Genomic DNA, 27001 nt, shown 5'->3' with positions numbered 1-27001 from the left:
TGAGGTGAAGCATCGGAATCTAAAACTGGTCTCACTTTAGAGGTATAATCATAGAAACTTATATTGTCAGTCCTCTTGTACTTAACTCGGCATTGTGCTTTTGAATTAAATTCCGATGCAATTTCTGTGCTTCATCGTCAATGCGAAGGTCCAAGGTATACAGAAATCCTGAAGTTAAACATCGAAATCTATAACTGGACTAACAGGAGAGGTTCAAATCATAGAAAGTGAGAGTGTCAGTCCTCTTGTTCTTAAGTCGGCATTGTGCATTTTGTATAAAATTCGGATGCAATTTCTGTGTTTCGTCGTCAATAAGAAGGTGCAAGGTATACAGTAAACCTGAAATGAAGCATCGGAATCTAAAACTGGACGCACAGGACAGGTTCAAATCATAGAAGGTGAGAGTGTCAGTCCTCTTGTAGTTAAGTTGGCATTGTGCTATTGTATTAAATTTGGATGCAATTTCTGTGTTTCATCGTCAATTAGAAGGTCCAAGGGATACAGTATACCTGAAGTGAAGCATCGGAATCTAAAACTGGACTCACAGGAGAGCTTCAAATCATAGAAAGTGAGAGTGTCAGTCTTCTTGCACTTAAGTCGGCATATTGCTATTGTATTAAATTCGGATGCAATTTCTGTGTTTCATCGTCAATAAGAAGGTCTAAGGGATACAGTAAACGTAAAGTGAGGCATCGGAATCTAAAACTGGACTCACAGGAGAGGTTCAAATCATAGAAAGTGAGAGTGTCAGTCCTCTTGTGCTTAAGTCGGCATTGTGCCTTTTGTATTGAAATCGGATGCAATTATGGTGTTTCATCGTCAATAAGAAGGTCCAATGGGTACAGTAAACCTGAAGTCAAGCATCGGACTGTAAAACTGGACTCACAGGAGAGGTTCAAATCATAGAAAGTTAGTGAGTCAGTCCTCATGTACATATGTCGGCATTGTGCCTTTTGAATTTAATTCCGATGCAATTTCTGTGTTTCATCGTCAATAAGATGGTGCAAGGTATACAGTACACCAGAAGTGAAGCATCGAAATCTAAAACAGGACTCACAGTAGAGGTTCAAATCATAGAAAGTGAGAGTGTCTGTCCTCTTGTACTTAAGTTGGCATTGTGCCTTTTGTATTAATTTCGGATGCAATTTCTGTGTTTCATCGTCAATAAGATGGTCCGAGGGATACAGTAAATCTGAAGTGAAGCATCGGAATCTAAAACTGGACTCACAGCAGAGGTTCAAATCATAGAATGTGGGAGTGTCAGTCCTCTTGTAGTTAATTCGGCATTGCGCCTATTGTATTAAATTCGGATGTAATTTCTGTGTTTCACCGTCAATAAGAAGGTCCAAGGGATACAGTAAACTGAAGTGAAGCAACGGAATCAAAAACTGGACTCACAGGAGAGCTTCTAATCATAGAAAGTGAGAGTGTCAGTCCTCTTTTATTTAAGTCGGCATTGTGCATTTTGTATTAAATCCGGATGCAATTTCTGTGTTACATCGTCAATAAGAAGGTCCAAGGTATACAGCAAACCTCGAGTGAACCATCGGAATCTAAAACTAAATTCACCGGAGAGGTTTAAATCATGGAATGTTAGAGTGTCCGTCCTCTTGTACTTAAGTCGGCATTGTGCTATTTTGAATTTAATTCCGATGCAATTTCTGAATTTCATCGTCAATAAGAACGTCCAAGGTATACAGTAAACCTGAAGTGAAGCATCGGAATCTAAAACTGGACTCACAGGAGAGGTTCAAATAATAGAAACTTAGATTTTCAGTCCTCTTGTACTTAACTCGGCATTGTGCTTTTGAATTTAATTTCGATGCAATTTCTGTGCTTCATCGTCAATGCGAAGGTCCAAGGTATACAGTAAACCTGAATTTAAACATCGGAATCTAAAACTGGACTTACAGGACAGGTTCATATCATAGAAAGTTAGAGTGTCAGTCCTCTTGTACTTAAGTCGGCATTGTGACTTTTGTATAAAAAATTCAGATGCAAATCCTGTGTTTCATCATCAATAAGAAGGTGCAAGGTATACAGTAAACCTGAAGTGAAACTATGGAATCTAAAACTGGACTCACTGGAGAGGTTTAAATCATAGAAAGTTAGAGTGTCAGTCCTCTTGTACTTGAGTCGGCATTGTGCTATTGTATTAAATTCGGATGCAATTTCTGTGTTTTTTGATCGTCAATTAGAAGGTCCAAGGGAAACAGTATACCTGAAGTGAAGCATCGGAATCTAAAACTGGACTCACAGGAAAGCTTCAAATCATAGAGAGTGAGAGTGTCAGTGTTCTTGTACTTAGGTCGGCATTGTGCTATTGTATTAAATTCGGATGCAATTTCTGTGTTTCATCGTCAATAAGAAGGTCTAAGGGATACAGTAAACCTAAAGTGAAGCATCGGAATCTAAAACTGGACTCACAGGAGAGGTTCAAATCATAGAAACTGAGAGTGTCAGTCCTCTTGTACTTAAGTCGGCATTGTGCCGTTTGTATTAAATTCGGATGCAATTATGGTGTTTCATCGTCAATAAAAAGGTTCAATGGGTACAGTAAACGTGAAGTCAAGCATCGGAATGTAAAACTGGACTCACAGGAGAGGTTCAAATCATAGAAAGTTAGAGAGTCAGTCCTCATGTACTTAAGTCGGCATTGTGCCTTTTGAATTTAATTCCGATGCAATTTCTGTGTTTCATCGTCAATAAGATGGTGCAAGGTATGCAGTACACCAGAAGTGAAGCATCGGAATCTAAAGCAGGACTCACAGTAGAAGTTCAAATCATAGAAAGTGAGAGTGTCAGTCCTCTTGTACTTAAGTTGGCATTGTGCCTTTTGTATTAATTTCGGATGCAATTTCTGTGTTTCATCGTCAATAAGATGGTCCAAGGGATACAGTAAATCTGAAGTGAAGCATCGGAATCTAAAACTGGACTCACAGCAGAGGTTCAAATCATAGAATGTGGGAGTGTCAGTCCTCTTGTAGTTAAGTCAGCATTGCGCCTTTTGTATTAAATTCGGATGCAATTTCTGTTTTTCATCGTCAATAAGAAGGTCCAAGGGATACAGTAAACCTGAAGTGAAGCATCGGAATCTAAAACTGGACCCACAGGAGACGCTCAAATCATAGAAAGTGAGAGTGTCAGTCCTCTTGTACTTAAGTCAGCATTGTGCGTTTTGTATTAAATTCGGATGCAATTTCTGTGTTTCATCGTCAATAAGAAGGTCCAAGGGATACAGTAAACTGAAGTGAAGCATCGGAATCTAAAACTGGACTCACAGGAGAAGTTCTAATCATAGAAAGTGAAAGTGTCAGTCCTCCTGTACTTAAGTCGGCATTGTGCCTCTTGTATTAAATTCGGATGCAATTTCTGTGTTTCATCGTCAATAAGAAATTCCAAGGGATACAGTAAACTGAAGTGAAGCATCGGATCCTATAACTGGACCAACAGGCGAGCTTCAAATCATAGAAAGTGAGAGTGTCAGTCCACTTTTACTGAAGTCGGCATTGTGCCTTTTGTATTAAATTCGGATGCAATTTCTGTGTTTCATCGTCAATAAGAAGGTCCAAGGGATTCAGTAAACCTGAAGTGAAGCATCGGAATCTAAAACTGGACTCACAGGAGAAGTTCTAATCATAGAAAGTGAAAGTGTCAGTCCTCTTGTACTTAAGTCGGCATTGTGCCTCTTGTATTAAATTCGGATGCAATTTCTGTGTTTCATCGTCAATAAGAAGGTCCAAGGGATACAGTAAACTGAAGTGAAGCATCGGATCCTATAACTGGACCAACAGGCGAGCTTCAAATCATAGAAAGTGAGAGTGTCAGTCCACTTTTACTGAAGTCGGCATTGTGCCTTTTGTATTAAATTCGGATGCAATTTCTGTGTTTCATCGTCAATGAGAAGGTCCAAGGGATACAGAAAAACCTGACGTGAAGCATCAAAATCAAAACTGGACTCACAGGAGAGGTTCAAATCATAGAAAGTGAGAGTGTCAGTCCTCTTGTACTTAAGTCGGCATTGTGCCTTGTGTATTACATTCGGATGCAAATTCTGTGCTTCATCGTCAAAAAGAAGGTCCAAGGGATACAGTAAACCTGAGGTGAAGCATCGGAATCTAAAACTGGTCTCACTTTAGAGGTATAATCATAGAAACTTATATTGTCAGTCCTCTTGTACTTAACTCGGCATTGTGCTTTTGAATTAAATTCCGATGCAATTTCTGTGCTTCATCGTCAATGCGAAGGTCCAAGGTATACAGTAATCCTGAAGTTAAACATCGAAATCTAAAACTGGACTAACAGGAGAGGTTCAAATCATAGAAAGTGAGAGTGTCAGTCCTCTTGTTCTTAAGTCGGCATTGTGCATTTTGTATAAAATTCGGATGCAATTTCTGTGTTTCGTCGTCAATAAGAAGGTGCAAGGTATACAGTAAACCTGAAATGAAGCATCGGAATCTAAAACTGGACGCACAGGACAGGTTCAAATCATAGAAGGTGAGAGTGTCAGTCCTCTTGTAGTTAAGTTGGCATTGTGCTATTGTATTAAATTTGGATGCAATTTCTGTGTTTCATCGTCAATTAGAAGGTCCAAGGGATACAGTATACCTGAAGTGAAGCATCGGAATCTAAAACTGGACTCACAGGAGAGCTTCAAATCATAGAAAGTGAGAGTGTCAGTCTTCTTGCACTTAAGTCGGCATATTGCTATTGTATTAAATTCGGATGCAATTTCTGTGTTTCATCGTCAATAAGAAGGTCTAAGGGATACAGTAAACGTAAAGTGAGGCATCGGAATCTAAAACTGGACTCACAGGAGAGGTTCAAATCATAGAAAGTGAGAGTGTCAGTCCTCTTGTGCTTAAGTCGGCATTGTGCCTTTTGTATTGAAATCGGATGCAATTATGGTGTTTCATCGTCAATAAGATGGTCCAATGGGTACAGTAAACCTGAAGTCAAGCATCGGACTGTAAAACTGGACTCACAGGAGAGGTTCAAATCATAGAAAGTTAGTGAGTCAGTCCTCATGTACATATGTCGGCATTGTGCCTTTTGAATTTAATTCCGATGCAATTTCTGTGTTTCATCGTCAATAAGATGGTGCAAGGTATACAGTACACCAGAAGTGAAGCATCGAAATCTAAAACAGGACTCACAGTAGAGGTTCAAATCATAGAAAGTGAGAGTGTCTGTCCTCTTGTACTTAAGTTGGCATTGTGCCTTTTGTATTAATTTCGGATGCAATTTCTGTGTTTCATCGTCAATAAGATGGTCCAAGGGATACAGTAAATCTGAAGTGAAGCATCGGAATCTAAAACTGGACTCACAGCAGAGGTTCAAATCATAGAATGTGGGAGTGTCAGTCCTCTTGTAGTTAATTCGGCATTGCGCCTATTGTATTAAATTCGGATGTAATTTCTGTGTTTCACCGTCAATAAGAAGGTCCAAGGGATACAGTAAACTGAAGTGAAGCAACGGTATCAAAAACTGGACTCACAGGAGAGCTTCTAATCATAGAAAGTGAGAGTGTCAGTCCTCTTTTATTTAAGTCGGCATTGTGCATTTTGTATTAAATCCGGATGCAATTTCTGTGTTACATCGTCAATAAGAAGGTCCAAGGGATACAGCAAACCTCGAGTGAACCATCGGAATCTAAAACTAAATTCACCGGAGAGGTTTAAATCATGGAATGTTAGAGTGTCCGTCCTCTTGTACTTAAGTCGGCATTGTGCTATTTTGAATTTAATTCCGATGCAATTTCTGAATTTCATCGTCAATAAGAACGTCCAAGGTATACAGTAAACCTGAAGTGAAGCATCGGAATCTAAAACTGGACTCACAGGAGAGGTTCAAATAATAGAAACTTAGATTTTCAGTCCTCTTGTACTTAACTCGGCATTGTGCTTTTGAATTTAATTTCGATGCAATTTCTGTGCTTCATCGTCAATGCGAAGGTCCAAGGTATACAGTAAACCTGAAGTTAAACATCGGAATCTAAAACTGGACTTACAGGACAGGTTCATATCATAGAAAGTTAGAGTGTCAGTCCTCTTGTACTTAAGTCGGCATTGTGACTTTTGTATAAAAAATTCAGATGCAAATCCTGTGTTTCATCATCAATAAGAAGGTGCAAGGTATACAGTAAACCTGAAGTGAAACTATGGAATCTAAAACTGGACTCACTGGAGAGGTTTAAATCATAGAAAGTTAGAGTGTCAGTCCTCTTGTACTTGAGTCGGCATTGTGCTATTGTATTAAATTCGGATGCAATTTCTGTGTTTTTTGATCGTCAATTAGAAGGTCCAAGGGAAACAGTATACCTGAAGTGAAGCATCGGAATCTAAAACTGGACTCACAGGAAAGCTTCAAATCATAGAGAGTGAGAGTGTCAGTGTTCTTGTACTTAGGTCGGCATTGTGCTATTGTATTAAATTCGGATGCAATTTCTGTGTTTCATCGTCAATAAGAAGGTCTAAGGGATACAGTAAACCTAAAGTGAAGCATCGGAATCTAAAACTGGACTCACAGGAGAGGTTCAAATCATAGAAACTGAGAGTGTCAGTCCTCTTGTACTTAAGTCGGCATTGTGCCGTTTGTATTAAATTCGGATGCAATTATGGTGTTTCATCGTCAATAAAAAGGTTCAATGGGTACAGTAAACGTGAAGTCAAGCATCGGAATGTAAAACTGGACTCACAGGAGAGGTTCAAATCATAGAAAGTTAGAGAGTCAGTCCTCATGTACTTAAGTCGGCATTGTGCCTTTTGAATTTAATTCCGATGCAATTTCTGTGTTTCATCGTCAATAAGATGGTGCAAGGTATGCAGTACACCAGAAGTGAAGCATCGGAATCTAAAGCAGGACTCACAGTAGAAGTTCAAATCATAGAAAGTGAGAGTGTCAGTCCTCTTGTACTTAAGTTGGCATTGTGCCTTTTGTATTAATTTCGGATGCAATTTCTGTGTTTCATCGTCAATAAGATGGTCCAAGGGATACAGTAAATCTGAAGTGAAGCATCGGAATCTAAAACTGGACTCACAGCAGAGGTTCAAATCATAGAATGTGGGAGTGTCAGTTCTCTTGTAGTTAAGTCGGCATTGCGCCTTTTGTATTAAATTCGGATGCAATTTCTGTTTTTCATCGTCAATAAGAAGGTCCAAGGGATACAGTAAACCTGAAGTGAAGCATCGGAATCTAAAACTGGACCCACAGGAGACGCTCAAATCATAGAAAGTGAGAGTGTCAGTCCTCTTGTACTTAAGTCAGCATTGTGCGTTTTGTATTAAATTCGGATGCAATTTCTGTGTTTCATCGTCAATAAGAAGGTCCAAGGGATACAGTAAACTGAAGTGAAGCATCGGAATCTAAAACTGGACTCACAGGAGAGGTTCTAATCATAGAAAGTGAAAGTGTCAGTCCTCTTGTACTTAAGTCGGCATTGTGCCTCTTGTATTAAATTCGGATGCAATTTCTGTGTTTCATCGTCAATAAGAAGGTCCAAGGGATACAGTAAACTGAAGTGAAGCATCGGATTCTATAACTGGACCAACAGGCGAGCTTCAAATCATAGAAAGTGAGAGTGTCAGTCCACTTTTACTGAAGTCGGCATTGTGCCTTTTGTATTAAATTCGGATGCAATTTCTGTGTTTCATCGTCAATAAGAAGGTCCAAGGGATTCAGTAAACCTGAAGTGAAGCATCGGAATCTTAAACTGGACTCACACGAGAGGTTCAAATCATGGAAAGTGAGAGTGTCAGTCCTCTTGTACTTAAGTCGGCATTGTGCCGTTTGTATTAAATTCGGATGTAATTTCTGTGTTTCATCGTCAATAAGAAAGTGCAAGGTATACAGTATACCTGAAGTGAAGCATCGGAATCTATAACTAGACTCACAGGAGGGGTTCAAATCATAGAAAGTGAGAGTGTCAGTCCTTTTGTACTTAAGTCGGCATTGTGCCTTTTGTATTAAATTCGGATGCAATTTCTGTGTTTCATCGTCAATAAGAAGGTCCAAAGGACACAGTAAACCCGAAGTGAAGCATCGGAATGTAAAAGTTGAGTCACAGGAGAGGTTCAAATCATAGAAAGTTAGAGAGTCAGTCCTCTTTTACTTCAGTCGGCATTGTGCCTTTTGAATTTAATTCCGATGCAATTTCTGTGTTTCATCGTCAATAAGAAGGTGCGAGGTATACAGTACACCTGAAGTGAAGCATCGGAATCTAAAACTGGACTCACAGGAGAGGTTCAAATCACAGAAAGTGAGAGTGTCAGCCTTCTTGTACTTCAGTCGGCATTGTGAGTCTTGTATGAAATTGGGATGCAATTTCTGTGTTTCATCGTCAATAAGAAGGTCCAAGGGATACAGTAAACCTGAAGTGAAGTATCGGGATCTAAAACTAGACTCACAGGAGAGGTTCAAATCATAGAAAGTGAGAGTGTCAGTCCTCTAGTGCTTAAGTCGGCACATTGCCTTTTGTATTAAATTCGGATGCAATTTCTGTGCTTCATCGTCAATAAGAAGATCCAAGGGATACACTAAACCTGAAGTGAAGCATCGGAGTCTAAAACTGGACTCACAGCAGAGGTTCAAATCATAGAAAGTGAGAGTGTCAGTCCTCTTGTACTTAAGTCGGCATTGCGCCTTTTGTATAAAATTCGGATGCAATTTCTGTGTTTCATCGTCAATAAGAATGTCCAAGGGATACAGTAAACTGAAGTGAAGCATCGGAATCCAAAACTGGACTCACAGGAGAGCTTCAAATCATAGAAAGTGAGAGTCTCAGTCCTCTTTTACTTAAGTCGGCATTGTGCATTTTGTATTAAATTCGGATGCAATTTCTGTGTTTCATCGTCAATAAGAAGGTCCAAGGGATACAGCAAACCTGAATTGAAAAATCGGATTCTAAAACTGGACTCACAGGAGTGGTTCAAACCATAGAAAGTGATAGTGTCAGTTCTGTTGTACTTAAGTCGGCATTGTTCCTTTTGTATTAAATTCGGATGCAATTTCTGTGTTTCATTGTCAATAAGAAGGTCCAAGGGATACAGTAAACCTGAAGTGAAGCATCGGAATCTAAAACTGGACTCACAGGAGAGGTTCAAGTCATAGAAAGTGAGAGTGTCAGTAATCTTTTACTTAAGTCGGCATTGTGCATTTTGTATTAAATTCGGATGCAATTTCTGTTTTTCATCGTCAATAAAAAGGTCCAAGGGATACTGTAAACCTGAAGTGAAGAATCGGAATCTAAAACTGGACTCACTGGAGAGGTACAAATCATAGAAAGAGAGAGTGTCAGTCCTCTTGTACTTAAGTCAGCATTGTGCCTTTTATATTAAATTCGGATGTAATTTCTGTGTTTCATCGTCAATAAGAAAGTGCAAGGTATACAGTATACCTGAAGTGAAGCATCGGAATCTATAACTAGACTCACAGGAGGGGTTCAAATCATAGAAAGTGAGAGTGTCAGTCCTTTTGTACTTAAGTCGGCATTGTGCCTTTTGTATTAAATTCGGATGCAATTTCTGTGTTTCATCGTCAATAAGAAGGTCCAAAGGATACAGTAAACCCGAAGTGAAGCAACGGAATGTAAAAGTGGAGTCACAGGAGGGGTTCAAATCATAGAAAGTTAGAGAGTCAGTCCTCTTTTACTTCAGTCGGCATTGTGCCTTTTGAATTTAACTCCGATGCAATTTCTGTGTTTCATCGTCAATAAGAAGGTGCGAGGTATACAGTACACCTGAAGTGAAGCATCGGAATCTAAAACTGGACTCACAGGAGAGGTTCAAATCATAGAAAGTGAGAGTGTCAGCCTTCTTGTACTTCAGTCGGCATTGTGAGTCTTGTATGAAATTGGGATGCAATTTCTGTGTTTCATCGTCAATAAGAAGGTCCAAGGGATACAGTAAACCTGAAGTGAAGTATCGGGATCTAAAACTAGACTCACAGGAGAGGTTCAAATCATAGAAAGTGAGAGTGTCAGTCCTCTAGTACTTAAGTCGGCACATTGCCTTTTGTATTAAATTCGGATGCAATTTCTGTGCTTCATCGTCAATAAGAAGGTCCAAGGGATACAGCAAACCTGAATTGAAAAATCGGATTCTAAAACTGGACTCACAGGAGAGGTTCAAACCATAGAAAGTGATAGTGTCAGTTCTGTTGTACTTAAGTCGGCATTGTGCCTTTTGTATTAAATTCGGATGCAATTTCTGTGTTTCATTGTCAATAAGAAGGTCCAAGGGATACAGTAAACCTGAAGCGAAGCATCGGAATCTAAAACTGGACTCACAGGAGAGGTTGAAATCATAGAATGTGAGAGTGTCAGTTCTTTTGTACTTAAGTCGGCATTGTGCCTTTTGTATTAAATTCGGATGCAATTTCTGTGTTTCATCGTCAATAAGAAGGTCCAAGGGATTCAGTAAACCTGAAGTGAAGCATCGGAATCTTAAACTGGACTCACACGAGAGGTTCAAATCATGGAAAGTGAGAGTGTCAGTCCTCTTGTACTTAAGTCGGCATTGTGCCGTTTGTATTAAATTCGGATGTAATTTCTGTGTTTCATCGTCAATAAGAAAGTGCAAGGTATACAGTATACCTGAAGTGAAGCATCGGAATCTATAACTAGACTCACAGGAGGGGTTCAAATCATAGAAAGTGAGAGTGTCAGTCCTTTTGTACTTAAGTCGGCATTGTGCCTTTTGTATTAAATTCGGATGCAATTTCTGTGTTTCATCGTCAATAAGAAGGTCCAAAGGACACAGTAAACCCGAAGTGAAGCATCGGAATGTAAAAGTTGAGTCACAGGAGAGGTTCAAATCATAGAAAGTTAGAGAGTCAGTCCTCTTTTACTTCAGTCGGCATTGTGCCTTTTGAATTTAATTCCGATGCAATTTCTGTGTTTCATCGTCAATAAGAAGGTGCGAGGTATACAGTACACCTGAAGTGAAGCATCGGAATCTAAAACTGGACTCACAGGAGAGGTTCAAATCACAGAAAGTGAGAGTGTCAGCCTTCTTGTACTTCAGTCGGCATTGTGAGTCTTGTATGAAATTGGGATGCAATTTCTGTGTTTCATCGTCAATAAGAAGGTCCAAGGGATACAGTAAACCTGAAGTGAAGTATCGGGATCTAAAACTAGACTCACAGGAGAGGTTCAAATCATAGAAAGTGAGAGTGTCAGTCCTCTAGTGCTTAAGTCGGCACATTGCCTTTTGTATTAAATTCGGATGCAATTTCTGTGCTTCATCGTCAATAAGAAGATCCAAGGGATACACTAAACCTGAAGTGAAGCATCGGAGTCTAAAACTGGACTCACAGCAGAGGTTCAAATCATAGAAAGTGAGAGTGTCAGTCCTCTTGTACTTAAGTCGGCATTGCGCCTTTTGTATAAAATTCGGATGCAATTTCTGTGTTTCATCGTCAATAAGAATGTCCAAGGGATACAGTAAACTGAAGTGAAGCATCGGAATCCAAAACTGGACTCACAGGAGAGCTTCAAATCATAGAAAGTGAGAGTCTCAGTCCTCTTTTACTTAAGTCGGCATTGTGCATTTTGTATTAAATTCGGATGCAATTTCTGTGTTTCATCGTCAATAAGAAGGTCCAAGGGATACAGCAAACCTGAATTGAAAAATCGGATTCTAAAACTGGACTCACAGGAGTGGTTCAAACCATAGAAAGTGATAGTGTCAGTTCTGTTGTACTTAAGTCGGCATTGTTCCTTTTGTATTAAATTCGGATGCAATTTCTGTGTTTCATTGTCAATAAGAAGGTCCAAGGGATACAGTAAACCTGAAGTGAAGCATCGGAATCTAAAACTGGACTCACAGGAGAGGTTCAAGTCATAGAAAGTGAGAGTGTCAGTAATCTTTTACTTAAGTCGGCATTGTGCATTTTGTATTAAATTCGGATGCAATTTCTGTTTTTCATCGTCAATAAAAAGGTCCAAGGGATACTGTAAACCTGAAGTGAAGAATCGGAATCTAAAACTGGACTCACTGGAGAGGTACAAATCATAGAAAGAGAGAGTGTCAGTCCTCTTGTACTTAAGTCAGCATTGTGCCTTTTATATTAAATTCGGATGTAATTTCTGTGTTTCATCGTCAATAAGAAAGTGCAAGGTATACAGTATACCTGAAGTGAAGCATCGGAATCTATAACTAGACTCACAGGAGGGGTTCAAATCATAGAAAGTGAGAGTGTCAGTCCTTTTGTACTTAAGTCGGCATTGTGCCTTTTGTATTAAATTCGGATGCAATTTCTGTGTTTCATCGTCAATAAGAAGGTCCAAAGGATACAGTAAACCCGAAGTGAAGCAACGGAATGTAAAAGTGGAGTCACAGGAGGGGTTCAAATCATAGAAAGTTAGAGAGTCAGTCCTCTTTTACTTCAGTCGGCATTGTGCCTTTTGAATTTAACTCCGATGCAATTTCTGTGTTTCATCGTCAATAAGAAGGTGCGAGGTATACAGTACACCTGAAGTGAAGCATCGGAATCTAAAACTGGACTCACAGGAGAGGTTCAAATCATAGAAAGTGAGAGTGTCAGCCTTCTTGTACTTCAGTCGGCATTGTGAGTCTTGTATGAAATTGGGATGCAATTTCTGTGTTTCATCGTCAATAAGAAGGTCCAAGGGATACAGTAAACCTGAAGTGAAGTATCGGGATCTAAAACTAGACTCACAGGAGAGGTTCAAATCATAGAAAGTGAGAGTGTCAGTCCTCTAGTACTTAAGTCGGCACATTGCCTTTTGTATTAAATTCGGATGCAATTTCTGTGCTTCATCGTCAATAAGAAGGTCCAAGGGATACAGCAAACCTGAATTGAAAAATCGGATTCTAAAACTGGACTCACAGGAGAGGTTCAAACCATAGAAAGTGATAGTGTCAGTTCTGTTGTACTTAAGTCGGCATTGTGCCTTTTGTATTAAATTCGGATGCAATTTCTGTGTTTCATTGTCAATAAGAAGGTCCAAGGGATACAGTAAACCTGAAGCGAAGCATCGGAATCTAAAACTGGACTCACAGGAGAGGTTGAAATCATAGAATGTGAGAGTGTCAGTTCTTTTGTACTTAAGTCGGCATTGTGCCTTTTGTATTAAATTCGGATGCAATTTCTGTTTTTCATCGTCAATAAAAAGGTCCAAGGGATACTGTAAACCTGAAGTGAAGAATCGGAATCTAAAACTGGACTCACAGGAGAGGTACAAATCATAGAAAGAGAGAGTGTCAGGCCTCTTGTACTTAAGTCAGCATTGTGCCTTTTGTATTAAATTTGGATGCAATTTCCGTGTTTCATCGTCAATAAGTAGGTGTAAGGTATACAGTAAACCTGAAGTGAAGCATCGGAATCTAAAACTGGACCCACAGGAGAAGTTCAAATCATAGAAAGTGAGAGTGTCAGTCCTCTTGTACTTCAGTCGGCATTGTGCTATTTGTATTAAATTCAAATGCAATTTCTGTGTCTCATCGTCAATAAGAAGGTCCAAGGGATACAGTAAACTGAAGTGAATCATCGGAATCTGAAACTGGACCCACAGGCGAGCTTCAAATCATAGAAAGTGAGAGTACCAGTCCTCTTTTACTCAAGTCGGCATTGTGACTTTTGTATTAAATTCGGATGCAATTTCTGTGTTTCATCGTCAATAAGAAGGTCCAAGGGATACAGTAAACCTGAAGTGAAGTATCGGAATCTAAAACTAGACTCAAAGGAGAGGTTCAAATCATAGAAAGTAAGAGTGTCAGTCCTCTTGTACTTAAGGCGGCACTGTGCCTTTTGTATTAAATTCGGATGCAATTTCTGTGTTTCATCGCCAATAAGATGGTCCAAGGGATACAGTAAACCTGAAGTGAAGCATCGGAATCTAGAACTGGACTCACAGTAGAGGTTCAAATCATAGAATGTGAGAGTGTCAGTCCTCTTGTACTTAGGTTGGCATTGTGCCTTTTGTTTTAAATTCGGATGCAATTTCTGTGTTTCATCGTCAAAAAGAAGGTCCAAGGGATACAGTAAACCTGAAGTGAAGCATCGGAATCTAAAACTGGACTCACAGCAGAGGTTTAAATCATGGAAAGTGAGAGTATCAGTCCTCTTGTACTTAAGTCGCAATTGCGCCCTTTGTATTAAATTCGGATGCAATTTCTGTGTTTCATCGTCAATAAGAATGTCCAAGGGATACAGTAAACTGAAGTGAAGCATCGGAATCTATAACTGGACTCACAGGAGAGCTTCAAATCATAGAAAGTGAGAGTGTCAGTCCTCTTTTACTGAAGTTGGCATTGTGCATTTTGTATTAAATTCGGATGCAATTTCTGTGTTTCATCGTCAATAAGAAAGTCCAAGGGATACAGCAAACCTGAAGTGAAAAATCGGAATCTAAAACTGGACTCACAGAAGAGGTTCAAATTATAGAAAGTGAGAGTGTCAGTTCTCTTGTACTTAAGTCGGCATTGTGCCTTTTGTATTAAATTCGGATGCAATTTCGGTTTTTCATCGTCAATAAGAAGGTCCAAGGGATACAGTAAACCTGAAGTGAAGCATCGGAATCTAAAACTGGACTCATAGGAGAGGTTCAAATCATAGAGAGTGAGAGTGTCAGTTCTTTTGTACTTAAGTCGGCATTGTGCCTTTTGTATTGAATTTGGATGCAATTTCTGTGTTTCATCGTCAATAAGAAGGTTTAAAGGAAACAGTAAACCTGAAGTGAAGCATCGGAATGTAAAACTGGACTCACAGGAGAGGTTCAAATCATAGGAAGTTAGAGTGTCAGTCCTCTTATACTTAAGTCGTCATTGTGCCTTTTGAATTTTATTCCGATGCCGTTTCAGTGTTTCATTGTCAATAAGAAGGTGCAAGGTATACAGTAACCCTGAAGTGAAACATCGGAATCTAATACTGGACTCACTGGAGAGGTTCAAATCATAGAAAGTGAGAGTGTCATTCCTCTTGTACTTAAGTCGGCATTGTGCCTTTTGTGTTAAATTCGGATGCAATTACGGTGTTTCATCGTCAATAAGAAGGTTGAAGGGATATAGAAAACCTGAAGTGAAGCATCGGAATCTAAAACTGGACTCATAGGAGAGGTTCAAATCATAGATAGTTAGAGTGTCAGTCCTCTTGTACTCAAGTCGGCATTGTGCCTATTGAATTTAATTCCGATGCTATTTCTGTGTTTCATCGTCAATAAGAAGGTCCAAGGTATACAGTAAACCTGAAGTGAAGCATCGGAATCTAAAACTGGACTCACAGGAGAGGTTCAAATCATAGAATGTGAGAGTGTCATTCCTCTTGTACTTATGTCGGCATTGTGCCTTTTGTATTAAATTCGGTTGCAATTTCTGTGTTTCGTCGTCAATAAGAAGGTGCAAGGTATACAGTAAACCTGAAGTGAAGCATCGGAGTCTAAAACTGGACTTACAGGAGGGGTTCAAAACATTGAAAGTGAGAGTGTCGGTCCTCTTTTACTTAAGTCGGCATTGTGCCTTTTGTATTAAATTCGGATGCAATTTCTGTGTTTCATCGTCAATAAGAAGGTCGAAGGGATACAGTAAACCTGAAGTGAAGCATCGGAATCTAAAACTGGACTCACTGGAGAGGTTGAAATCATAGAATGTGAGAGTGTCAGTCCTTTTGTACTTAAGTCGGCATTGTGCCTTTTGTATTAAATTAGGATGCAATGTCTGTGTTTCATCGTCAATAAGAAGGTCCAAAGGATACAGTAAACCTGAAGTGAAGCATCGGAATGTAAATCTGGACTCATAGGAGAGGATTAAATCATAGAAAGTTAGAGAGTCAGTCCTCTTCTACTTAAGTCGGCATTGTGCCTTTTGAATTTAATTCCGATGCAATTTCTGTGTTTCATCGTCAATAAGAAGGTGCAAGGTATACAGTACATCTGAAGTGAAGCATCGGAATCTAAAACTGGACTTACAGGAGAGGTTCAAATCATAGAAAGTGAGAATGTCAGTCTTCTTGTACTTATGTCGGCATTGTGACTTTTGTATTAAATTCGGATGCAATTTCTGTGTTTCATCGTCAATAAGAAGGGCCAAGGGATACAGTAAACCTGAAGTGAAGTATCGGAATCTAAAACTAGACTCAGAAGAAGTTCAAATCATAGAAAGTAAGAGTGTCAGTCCTCTTGTACTTAAGGCGGCACTGTGCCTTTTGTATTAAATTCGGATGCAATTTCCTTCTTTCATCGTCAATAAGATGGTCCAAGGGATACAGTAAACCTGAAGTGAAGCATCGGAATCTAAAACTGGACTCACAGTAGAGGTTCAAATCATGGAAAGTGAGAGTGTCAGTCCTCTTGTACTTAGGTTGGAATTGTGCCTTTTGTATTAAATTCGGATGCAATTTCTGTGTTTTATCGTCAAAAAGAAGGTCCAAGGGATACAGTAAACCTGAAGTGAAGCATCGGAATCTAAAACTGGACTCAAAGCAGAGGTTTAAATCATAGAAAGTGAGAGTGTCAGTCCACTTGTACTTAAGTCGGCATTGCGCCTTTTGTATAAAATTCGGATGCAATTTCTGTGTTTCATCGTCAATAAGAATGTCCAAGGGATACAGTAAACTGAAGTGAAGCATCGGAATCCAAAACTGGACTCACAGGAGAGCTTCAAATCATAGAAAGTGAGAGTCTCAGTCCTCTTTTACTTAAGTCGGCATTGTGCATTTTGTATTAAATTCGGATGCAATTTCTGTGTTTCATCGTCAATAAGAAGGTCCAAGGGATACAGCAAACCTGAATTGAAAAATCGGATTCTAAAACTGGACTCACAGGAGAGGTTCAAACCATAGAAAGTGGTAGTGTCAGTTCTGTTGTACTTAAGTCGGCATTGTGCCTTTTGTATTAAATTCGGATGCAATTTCTGTGTTTCATTGTCAATAAGAAGGTCCAAGGGATACAGTAAACCTGAAGTGAAGCATCGGAATCTAAAACTGGACTCACAGGAGAGGTTCAAGTCATAGAAAGTGAGAGTGTCAGTAATCTTTTACTTAAGTCGGCATTGTGCCTTTTGTATTAAATTCGGATGCAATTTCTGTTTTTCATCGTCAATAAAAAGGTCCAAGGGATACTGTAAACCTGAAGTGAAGAATCGGAATCTAAAACTGGACTCACAGGAGAGGTACAAATCATAGAAAGAGAGAGTGTCAGGCCTCTTGTACTTAAGTCAGCATTGTGCCTTTTGTATTAAATTTGGATGCAATATCCGTGTTTCATCGTCAATAAGTAGGTGCAAGGTATACAGTAAACCTGAAGTGAAGCATCGGAATCTAAAACTGGACCCACAGGAGAAGTTCAAATCATAGAAAGTGAGAATGTCAGTCCTCTTGTACTTCAGTCGGCATTGTGCTATTTGTATTAAATTCAAATGCAATTTCTGTGTCTCATCGTCAATAAGAAGGTCCAAGGGATACAGTAAACTGAAGTGAATCATCGGAATCTGAAACTGGACCCACAGGCGAGCTTCAAATCATAGAAAGTGAGAGTACCAGTCCTCTTTTACTTAAGTCGGCATTGTGACTTTTGTATTAAATTCGGATGCAATTTCTGTGTTTCATCGTCAATAAGAAGGTCCAAGGGATACAGTAAACCTGAAGTGAAGTATCGGAATATAAAACTAGACTCAAAGGAGAGGTTCAAATCATAGAAAGTAAGAGTGTCAGTCCTCTTGTACTTAAGGCGGCACTGTGCCTTTTGTATTAAATTCGGATGCAATTTCTGTGTTTCATCGCCAATAAGATGGTCCAAGGGATACAGTAAACCTGAAGTGAAGCATCGGAATCTAGAACTGGACTCACAGTAGAGGTTCAAATCATAGAATGTGAGAGTGTCAGTCCTCTTGTACTTAGGTTGGCATTGTGCCTTTTGTTTTAAATTCGGATGCAATTTCTGTGTTTCTTCGTCAAAAAGAAGGTCCAAGGGATACAGTAAACCTGAAGTGAAGCATCGGAATCTAAAACTGGACTCACAGCAGAGGTTTAAATCATGAAAAGTGAGAGTATCAGTCCTCTTGTACTTAAGTCGCAATTGCGCCCTTTGTATTAAATTCGGATGCATCATTCTGTGTTTCATCGTCAGTAAGAATGTCCAAGGGATACAGTAAACTGAAGTGAAGCATCGGAATCTAAAACTGGACTCACAGGAGAGCTTCAAATCATAGAAAGTGAGAGTGTCAGTCCTCTTTTACTGAAGTTGGCATTGTGCATTTTGTATTAAATTCGGATGCAATTTCTGTGTTTCATCGTCAATAAGAAAGTCCAAGGGATACAGCAAACCTGAAGTGAAAAATCGGAATCTAAAACTGGACTCACAGAAGAGGTTCAAATCATAGAAAGTGAGAGTGTCAGTTCTCTTGTACTTAAGTCGGCATTGTGCCTTTTGTATTAAATTCGGATGCAATTTCGGTTTTTCATCGTCATTAAGAAGGTCCAAGGGATACAGTAAACCTGAAGTGAAGCATCGGAATCTAAAACTGGACTCACAGGAGAGGTTCAAATCATAGAGAGTGAGAGTGTCAGTTCTTTTGTACTTAAGTCGGCATTGTGCCTTTTGTATTGAATTTGGATGCAATTTCTGTGTTTCATCGTCAATAAGAAGGTTTAAAGGAAACAGTAAACCTGAAGTGAAGCATCGGAATGTAAAACTGGACTCACAGGAGAGGTTCAAATCATAGGAAGTTAGAGTGTCAGTCCTCTTATACTTAAGTCGTCATTGTGCCTTTTGAATTTTATTCCGATGCCGTTTCAGTGTTTCATTGTCAATAAGAAGGTGCAAGGTATACAGTAACCCTGAAGTGAAACATCGGAATCTAATACTGGACTCACAGGAGAGGTTCAAATCATAGAAAGTGAGAGTGTCAGTCCTCTTGTACTTAAGTCGGCATTGTGCCTTTTGTGTTAAATTCGGATGCAATTACGGTGTTTCATCGTCAATAAGAAGGTTGAAGGGATATAGAAAACCTGAAGTGAAGCATCGGAATCTAAAACTGGACTCATAGGAGAGGTTCAAATCATGGATAGTTAGAGTGTCAGTCCTCTTGTACTCAAGTCGGCATTGTGCCTATTGAATTTAATTCCGATGCTATTTCTGTGTTTCATCGTCAATAAGAAGGTCAAAGGTATACAGTAAACCTGAAGTGAAGCATCGGAATCTAAAACTGGACTCACAGGAGAGGTTCAAATCATAGAATGTGAGAGTGTCATTCCTCTTGTACTTATGTCGGCATTGTGCCTTTTGTATTAAATTCGGTTGCAATTTCTGTGTTTCGTCGTCAATAACAAGGTGCAAGGTATACAGTAAACCTGAAGTGAAGCATCGGAGTCTAAAACTGGACTTACAGGAGGGGTTCAAAACATTGAAAGTGAGAGTGTCGGTCGTCTTTTACTTAAGTCGGCATTGTGCCTTTTGTATTAAATTCGGATGCAATTTCTGTGTTTCATCGTCAATAAGAAGGTCGAAGGGATACAGTAAACCTGAAGTGAAGCATCGGAATCTAAAACTGGACTCACAGGAGAGGTTCAAATCAAAGAAAGTGAGAGTGTCAGTCCTCTTGTACTTAAGTCGGCATTGTGCCTTTTGTATTAAATTCGGATGCAATTTCTGTGTTTCATCGTCAATAAGAAGGGCCAAGAGATACAGTAAACCTGAAGTGAAGTATCGGAATCTAAAACTAGACTCAGAAGAGGTTCAAATCATAGAAAGTAAGAGTGTCAGTCCTCTTGTACTTAAGGTGGCACTGTGCCTTTTGTATTAAATTCGGATGCAATTTCCTTGTTTCATCGTCAATAAGATGGTCCAAGGGATACAGTAAACCTGAAGTGAAGCATCGGAATCTAAAACTGGACTCACAGTAGAGGTTCAAATCATAGAAAGTGAGAGTGTCAGTCCTCTTGTACTTAGGTTGGAATTGTGCCTTTTGTATTAAATTCGGATGCAATTTCTGTGTTTCATCGTCAAAAAGAAGGTCCAAGGGATACAGTAAACCTGAAGTGAAGCATCGGAATCTAAAACTGGACTCAAAGCAGAGGTTTAAATCATAGAAAGTGAGAGTGTCTGTCCTCTTGTACTTAAGTCGGCATTGCGCCTTTTGTATAAAATTCGGATGCAATTTCTGTGTTTCATCGTCAATAAAGATGTCCAAGGGATACAGTAAACTGAAGTGAAGCATCGGAATCCAAAACTGGACTCACAGGAGAGCTTCAAATCATAGAAAGTGAGAGTGTCAGTCCTCTTTTACTTAAGTCGGCATTGTGCATTTTGTATTAAATTCGGATGCAATTTCTGTGTTTCATCGTCAAAAAGAAGGTCCAAGGGATACAGCAAACCTGAATTGAAAAATCGGATTCTAAAACTGGACTCACAGGAGAGGTTCAAACCATAGAAAGTGATAGTGTCAGTTCTGTTGTACTTAAGTCCCCATTGTGCCTTTTGTATTAAATTCGGATGCAATTTCTGTGTTTCATTGTCAATAAGAAGGTCCAAGGGATACAGTATACCTGAAGTGAAGCATCGGAATCTAAAACTGGACTCACAGGAGAGGTTCAAGTCATAGAAAGTGAGAGTGTCAGTAATCTTTTACTTTAGTCGGCATTGTGCCTTTTGTATTAAATTCGGATGCAATTTCTGTTTTTCATCGTCAATAAAAAGGTCCAAGGGATACTGTAAACCTAAAGTGAGGAATCGGAATCTAAAACTGGACTCACAGGAGAGGTACAAATCATAGAAAGAGAGAGTGTCAGTCCTCTTGTACTTAAGTCAGCATTGTGCCTTTTGTATTAAATTTGGATGCAATTTCTGTGTTTCATCGTCAATAAGTAGGTGCAAGGTATACAGTAAACCTGAAGTGAAGCATCGGAATCTAAAACTGGACCCACAGGAGAAGTTCAAATCATAGAAAGTGAGAGTGTCAGTCCTCTTGTACTTCAGTCGGCATTGTGCTATTTGTATTAAATTCAAATGCAATTTCTGTGTCTCATCGTCAATAAGAAGGTCCAAGGGATACAGTAAACTGAAGTGAATCATCGGAATCTGAAACTGGACCCACAGGCGAGCTTCAAATCATAGAAAGTGAGAGTATCAGTCCTCTTTTACTTAAGTCGGCATTGTGACTTTTGTATTAAATTCGGATGCAATTTCTGTGTTTCATCGTCAATAAGAAGGTCCAAGGGATACAGTAAACCTGAAGTGAAGTATCAGAATCTAAAACTAGACTCAAAGGAGAGGTTCAAATCATAGAAAGTAAGAGTGTCAGTCCTCTTGTACTTAAGGCGGCACTGTGCCTTTTGTATTAAATTCGGATGCAATTTCTGTGTTTCATCGCCAATAAGATGGTCCAAGGGATACAGTAAACCTGAAGTGAAGCATCGGAATCTAAAACTGGACTCACAGTAGAGGTTCAAATCATAAAATGTGAGAGTGTCAGTCCTCTTGTACTTAGGTTGGCATTGTGCCTTTTGTATTAAATTCAGATGCAATTTCTGTGTTTCATCGTCAAAAAGAAGGTCCAAGGGATACAGTAAACCTGAAGTGAAGCATCGGAATCTAAAACTGGACTCACAGCAGAGGTTTAAATCATGGAAAGTGAGAGTGTCAGTCCTCTTGTACTTAAGTCGCAATTGCGCCCTTTGTATTAAATTCGGATGCAATTTCTGTGTTTCATCGTCAATAAGAAAGTCCAAGGGATACAGCAAACCTGAAGTGAGAAATCGGAATCTAAAACTGGACTCACAGATGAGGTTCAAATCATAGAAAGTGAGAGTGTCAGTTCTCTTGTACTTAAGTCGGCATTGTGCCATTTGTATTAAATTCGGATGCAATTTCGGTTTTTCATCGTCAATAAGAAGGTCCAAGGGATACAGTAAACCTGAAGTGAAGCATCGGAATCTAAAACTGGACTCACAGGAGAGGTTCAAATCATAGACAGTGAGAGTGTCAGTTCTTTTGTACTTAAGTCGGCATTGTGCCTTTTGTATTGATTTTGGATGCAATTTCTGTGTTTCATCGTCAATAAGAAGGTTTAAAGGAAACAGTAAACCTGAAGTGAAGCATCGGAATGTAAAACTGGACTCACAGGAGAGGTTCAAATCATAGGAAGTTAGAGTGTCAGTCCTCTTGTACTTAAGTCGTCATTGTGCCTTTTGAATTTTATTCCGATGCCGTTTCAGTGTTTCATTGTCAATAAGAAGGTGCAAGGTATACAGTAACCCTGAAGTGAAACATCGGAATCTAAAACTGGACTCACAGGAGAGGTTCAAATCATAGAAAGTGAGAGTGTCAGTCCTCTTGTACTTAAGTCGGCATTGTGCCTTTTGTGTTAAATTCGAATGCAATTACGGTGTTTCTCGTCAATAAGAAGGTTGAAGGGATATAGAAAACCTGAAGTGAAGCATCGGAATCTAAAACTGGACTCATAGGAGAGGTTCAAATCATAGATAGTTAGAGTGTCAGTCCTCTTGTACTCAAGTCGGCATTGTGCCTATTGAATTTAATTCCGATGCTATTTCTGTGTTTCATCGTCAATAAGAAGGTCCAAGGTATAAAGTAAACCTGAAGTGAAGCATCGGAATCTAAAACTGGACTCACAGGAGAGGTTCAAATCATAGAATGTGAGAGTGTCATTCCTCTTGTACTTATGTCGGCATTGTGCCTTTTGTATTAAATTCGGATGCAATTTCTGTGTTTCGTCGTCAATAATAAGGTGCAAGGTATACAGTAAACCTGAAGTGAAGCATCGGAATCTAAAACTGGACTCACAGGAGAGGTTCAAATCATAGAATGTGAGAGTGTCATTCCTCTTGTACTTAAGTCGGCATTGTGCCTTTTGTATTAAAATCGGATGCAATTTCTGCGTTTCATCGTCAATAAGATGGCCCAAGGGATACAGTAAACCTGAAGTGAAGCATCGGAGTCTAAAACTGGACTTACAGGAGGGGTTCAAAACATTGAAAGTGAGAGTGTCGGTCCTCTTTTACTTAAGTCGGCATTGTGCCTTTTGTATTAAATTCGGATGCAATTTCTGTGTTTCATCGTCAATAAGAAGGTCCAAGGGATACAGTAAACCTGAAGTGAAGCATCGGAATCTAAAACTGGACTCACAGGAGAGGTTCAAATCAAAGAAAGTGAGAGTGTCAGTCCTCTTGTACTTAAGTCGGCATTGTGCCTTTTGTATTAAATGAGGATGCAATTTCTGTGTTTCATCGTCAATAAGAGGGTGCAAGGTATACAGTAAACCTGAAGTGAAGCATCGGAATCTAAAACTGGACTCACAGGAGGGGTTCAAATCACAGACATTTAGAGTGTCAGTCCTCTTGTACTTAAGTCGGCAATGTGCCTTTGGTATTACATTCGGATGCAATTTCTGTGTTTCATCGTCAATAAGAAGGTGCAAGGTATACTGTAAACCTGAAGTGAAGCATCGGAATCTAAAACTGGACTCACAGGAGAGGTTCAAATCAAAGAAAGTGAGAGTGTCAGTCCTCTTGTACTTAAGTCGGCATTGTGCCTTTTGTATTAAATTCGGATGCAATTTCTGTGTTTCATGGTCAATAAGAAGGTCCAAGGAATACAGCAAACCTAAAGTGAAGCATCGCAATCTAAAACTGGACCCACAGGAGAGGTTCAAATCATAGAAAGTAAGAGTGTCAGTCCTCTTGTACTTAAGTCTGCATTGTGCCTTTTGTATTAAATTCGGATGCAATTTCTGTGATTCATCGTCGATAAGAAGGTCCAAGGGATACTGTAAACCTGAAGTATAGCATCGGAATCTATAACTGGCCTCACAGGAGAGGTTCAAATCATAGAAATTTAGAGTGTCAGTCCTCTTGTACTTAAGTCGGCATTGTGCCTTTTGAATTAATTCCGATGCAATATCTGTGTTTCATCGTCAATACGAAGGACTAAGGGATATAGTAAACCTGATGTGAAGCATCGGAATCTGTAACTGGACTCACAGGAGAGGTTCAAATCAAAGAAAATTAGAGTGTCAGTCCTCTTGTACTTAAGTCGGCATTGTGCCTTTTGTATTAAATGTGGATGCAATTTCTGTGTTTCATCGTCAATAAGAGGGTGCAAGGTATACAGTAAACCTGAAATGAAGCATCGGAATCTAAAACTGGACTCACAGGAGGGGTTCAAATCATAGGCATTTAGAGTGTCAGTCCTCTTGTACTTAAGTCGGCAATGTGCCTTTGGTATTACATTCGGATGCAGTTTCTGTGTTTCATCGTCAATAAGAAGGTGCAAGGTATACTGTAAACCTGAAGTGAAGGTTCGGAATCTAAAACTGGACTCACAGGAGAGGTTCAAATCATAGAAAGTGAGAGTGTCAGTCCTCTTGTACTTAAGTTGGCATTGTGCCTTTTGTATTAACTTCGGATGCAATTTCTGTGTTTCATTGTCAATAAGTAGGTCCTAGGTATACAGTAAACCTGAAGTGAAGCATCGGAATCTAAAACTGGACTCACAGGAGAGGTTCAAATCATAGTAAGTTTGAGTGTCAGACCTCTTGTACTTAAGTCGGCATTGTGCCTTTTGAATTTAATTCCAATGCAATTTCTGTGTTTCATCGTCAATAAGAAGGTGTAAGGTATACAGTAAACCTGAAGTGAAGCATCGGAATCTAAAACTGGACTCACATGAGAGGTTCGAATCGTAGAGAGTTAGAGTGTCAGTCCTGTTGTAATTTAGTCGGCATTGTGCCTTTTGAATTTAATTCCGATGCAATTTCTATGTTTCATCGCCAATAAGAAGGTGCAAGGTATACAGTAAATCTGAAGTGAAGCATCGGAATCTAAAACTGGACTCACAGGAGAGGTTCAAATCGTAGAAAGCAAGAGTGTCAGTCCTCTTTTACTTAAGTCGGCATTGTGCCTTTTGTATTAAATTCGGATGCAATTTCTGTGTTTCATCGTCAATACGAATGTCCAAGGGATACAGTAAACCTGAAATGAAGCATCGGAATCTAAAACTGGACTCACAGGAGAGGTTCAAAGCGTAGAAAGTGAGAGTGTCAGTCCTCTTTTACTTAAGTCGGCATTGTGCCTTTTGTATTAAATTCGGATGCAATTTCTGTGTTTCATCGTCAATACGAAGGTCCAAGGGATACAGTAAACCTGAAGTGAAGCAGCGGAATCTAAAACTGGACTCACAGGAGAGGTTCAAATCATGGAGAGTGTGAGTGTCAGTCCTCTTGTACTTAAGTCGGCATTGTGCCTTTTGTATTACATTCGGATGCAATTTCTGTGTTTCATCGTCAATAGGAAGGTCCAAGGGATACAGTAAACATGAAGTGAAGCATCGGAATCTAAAACTGGACTCACAGGAGAGGTTCAAATCATAGAAAGTGAGAGTGTCAATCCTCTTGTACTTAAGTCGGCATTGTGCCTTTTGAATTCAATTCCGTTGCAATTTCCATGTTTCATCGCCAATAAGAAGGTGCAAGGTATACAGTAAACCTGAAGTGAAGCATTGGAATCTAAAACTGGACTCGCAGGAGAGGTTCAAATCAAAGAAAGTTAGAGTGTCAGTCCTCTTGTACTTAAGTCGGCATTGTGCATTTTGTATTAAATTCAGATGCAATTTCTGTGGTTCATTGTCAATAAGAAGGTCCAAGGGATACAGTAAATCTGAAGTGAAGCATCGGAATCTAAAACAGGACTCACAGGAGAGGTTCAAATTATAGAAAGTGAAAGGGTCAGTCCTCTTGTACTTAAGTCGTCATTTTTTTTTTGTATTACATTCGGATGTAATTTCCGTGTTTCATCGTCAATAAGAAGGTGCAAGGTATACAGTTAACCTGAAGTGAAGCATCTGATTCTAAAACTGGACTCACAGGAGAGCTTCAAATCATTGAAAATGAGAGTGTCAGTCCTATTTTACTTAAGTCGGCATTATGCCTTTAGTATTAAATTCGGATTCAATTTCTGTGTTTCATCGTCAATAGGAACGTCCAAGTGTTACAGTAATCCTGAAGTGAAGCATCGGAATATAAAACAGGACTCACAGGAGTGGTTCAAATCATAGAAATTTAGAGTGTCAGTCCTCTTGTACTTAAGTCGGCATTGTGCCTTTTGAATTTAATTCCGATGCAATTTCTGTATTTCATCGTCAATAAGAAGGTCCAAGGTATACAGTAAACCTGAAGTGAAGCATCGGAATCTAAAACTGGACTCACAGGAGAGGTTCAAATCATAGAAAGTTACAGTGCGAGTCCTCTTTTACTTAATTCGGCAGTGTGCCTTTTGTATTGAATTCGGATGCAATTTCTGAGTTTCATCGTCAATATGAAGGTCGTAGGTATACAGTAAACTTGAAGTGAAGCATCCGAATCTAAAACTGGACTCATAGAAGAGGTTCAAATCATAGAAAGTGAGAGTGTCAGTCCTATTGTACATAAGTCGGCATTGTGGCTTTTGAATTTAATTCCGATGCAATTTCTGTGTTTCATCGTCAATAAGAAGGTCCAAGGTATACAGTAAACCTGAAGTCAAGCATTGGAATATAAAACTCGACTCACAGGAGAGGTTCAAATCAAAGAAAGTTAGAGTGTCAGTCCTCTTGTACTTAAGTCCGCATTGTCTCTTTTGTATTAAATTCGGATGCAATTTCTTTGTTTCATCGTCAATAAGAAGGTCCAAGGGATACAGTAAACTCGAAGTGAAGAATCGGAATGTAAAACTGGACTCACAGGAGAGATTCAAATCATAGAATGTTAGAGTGTCAGTCCTCTTGTACTTATGTCGGCATTATGCGTTTTGTACTAAATTCGGGTGCAATTTCTGTGTTTCATCGTCAATAAGACGGTGCAAGGTATACAGTAAACCTGAAGTGAAGCATCGGAATCTAAAACAGGACTCACAGGAGAGGTTCAAATAATAGAAAGTGAGAGTGTCAGTCCTCTTGTACTTAAGTCAGCATTGTGCCTTTTGAATTTATTTCCGATTCAATTTCTGTGTTTCATCGTCAATAAGAAGGTGCAAGGTATAGAGTAAACTTGAAGTG

Source organism: Schistocerca americana, chromosome 6 (assembly GCF_021461395.2).
Source record: "Schistocerca americana isolate TAMUIC-IGC-003095 chromosome 6, iqSchAmer2.1, whole genome shotgun sequence".
In the NCBI taxonomy this organism is placed as follows: Eukaryota; Metazoa; Arthropoda; class Insecta; order Orthoptera; family Acrididae; genus Schistocerca; species Schistocerca americana.
The sequence above is the reverse complement of the archived record's forward strand: the minus strand, read 5'-3'. Positions refer to the sequence as shown.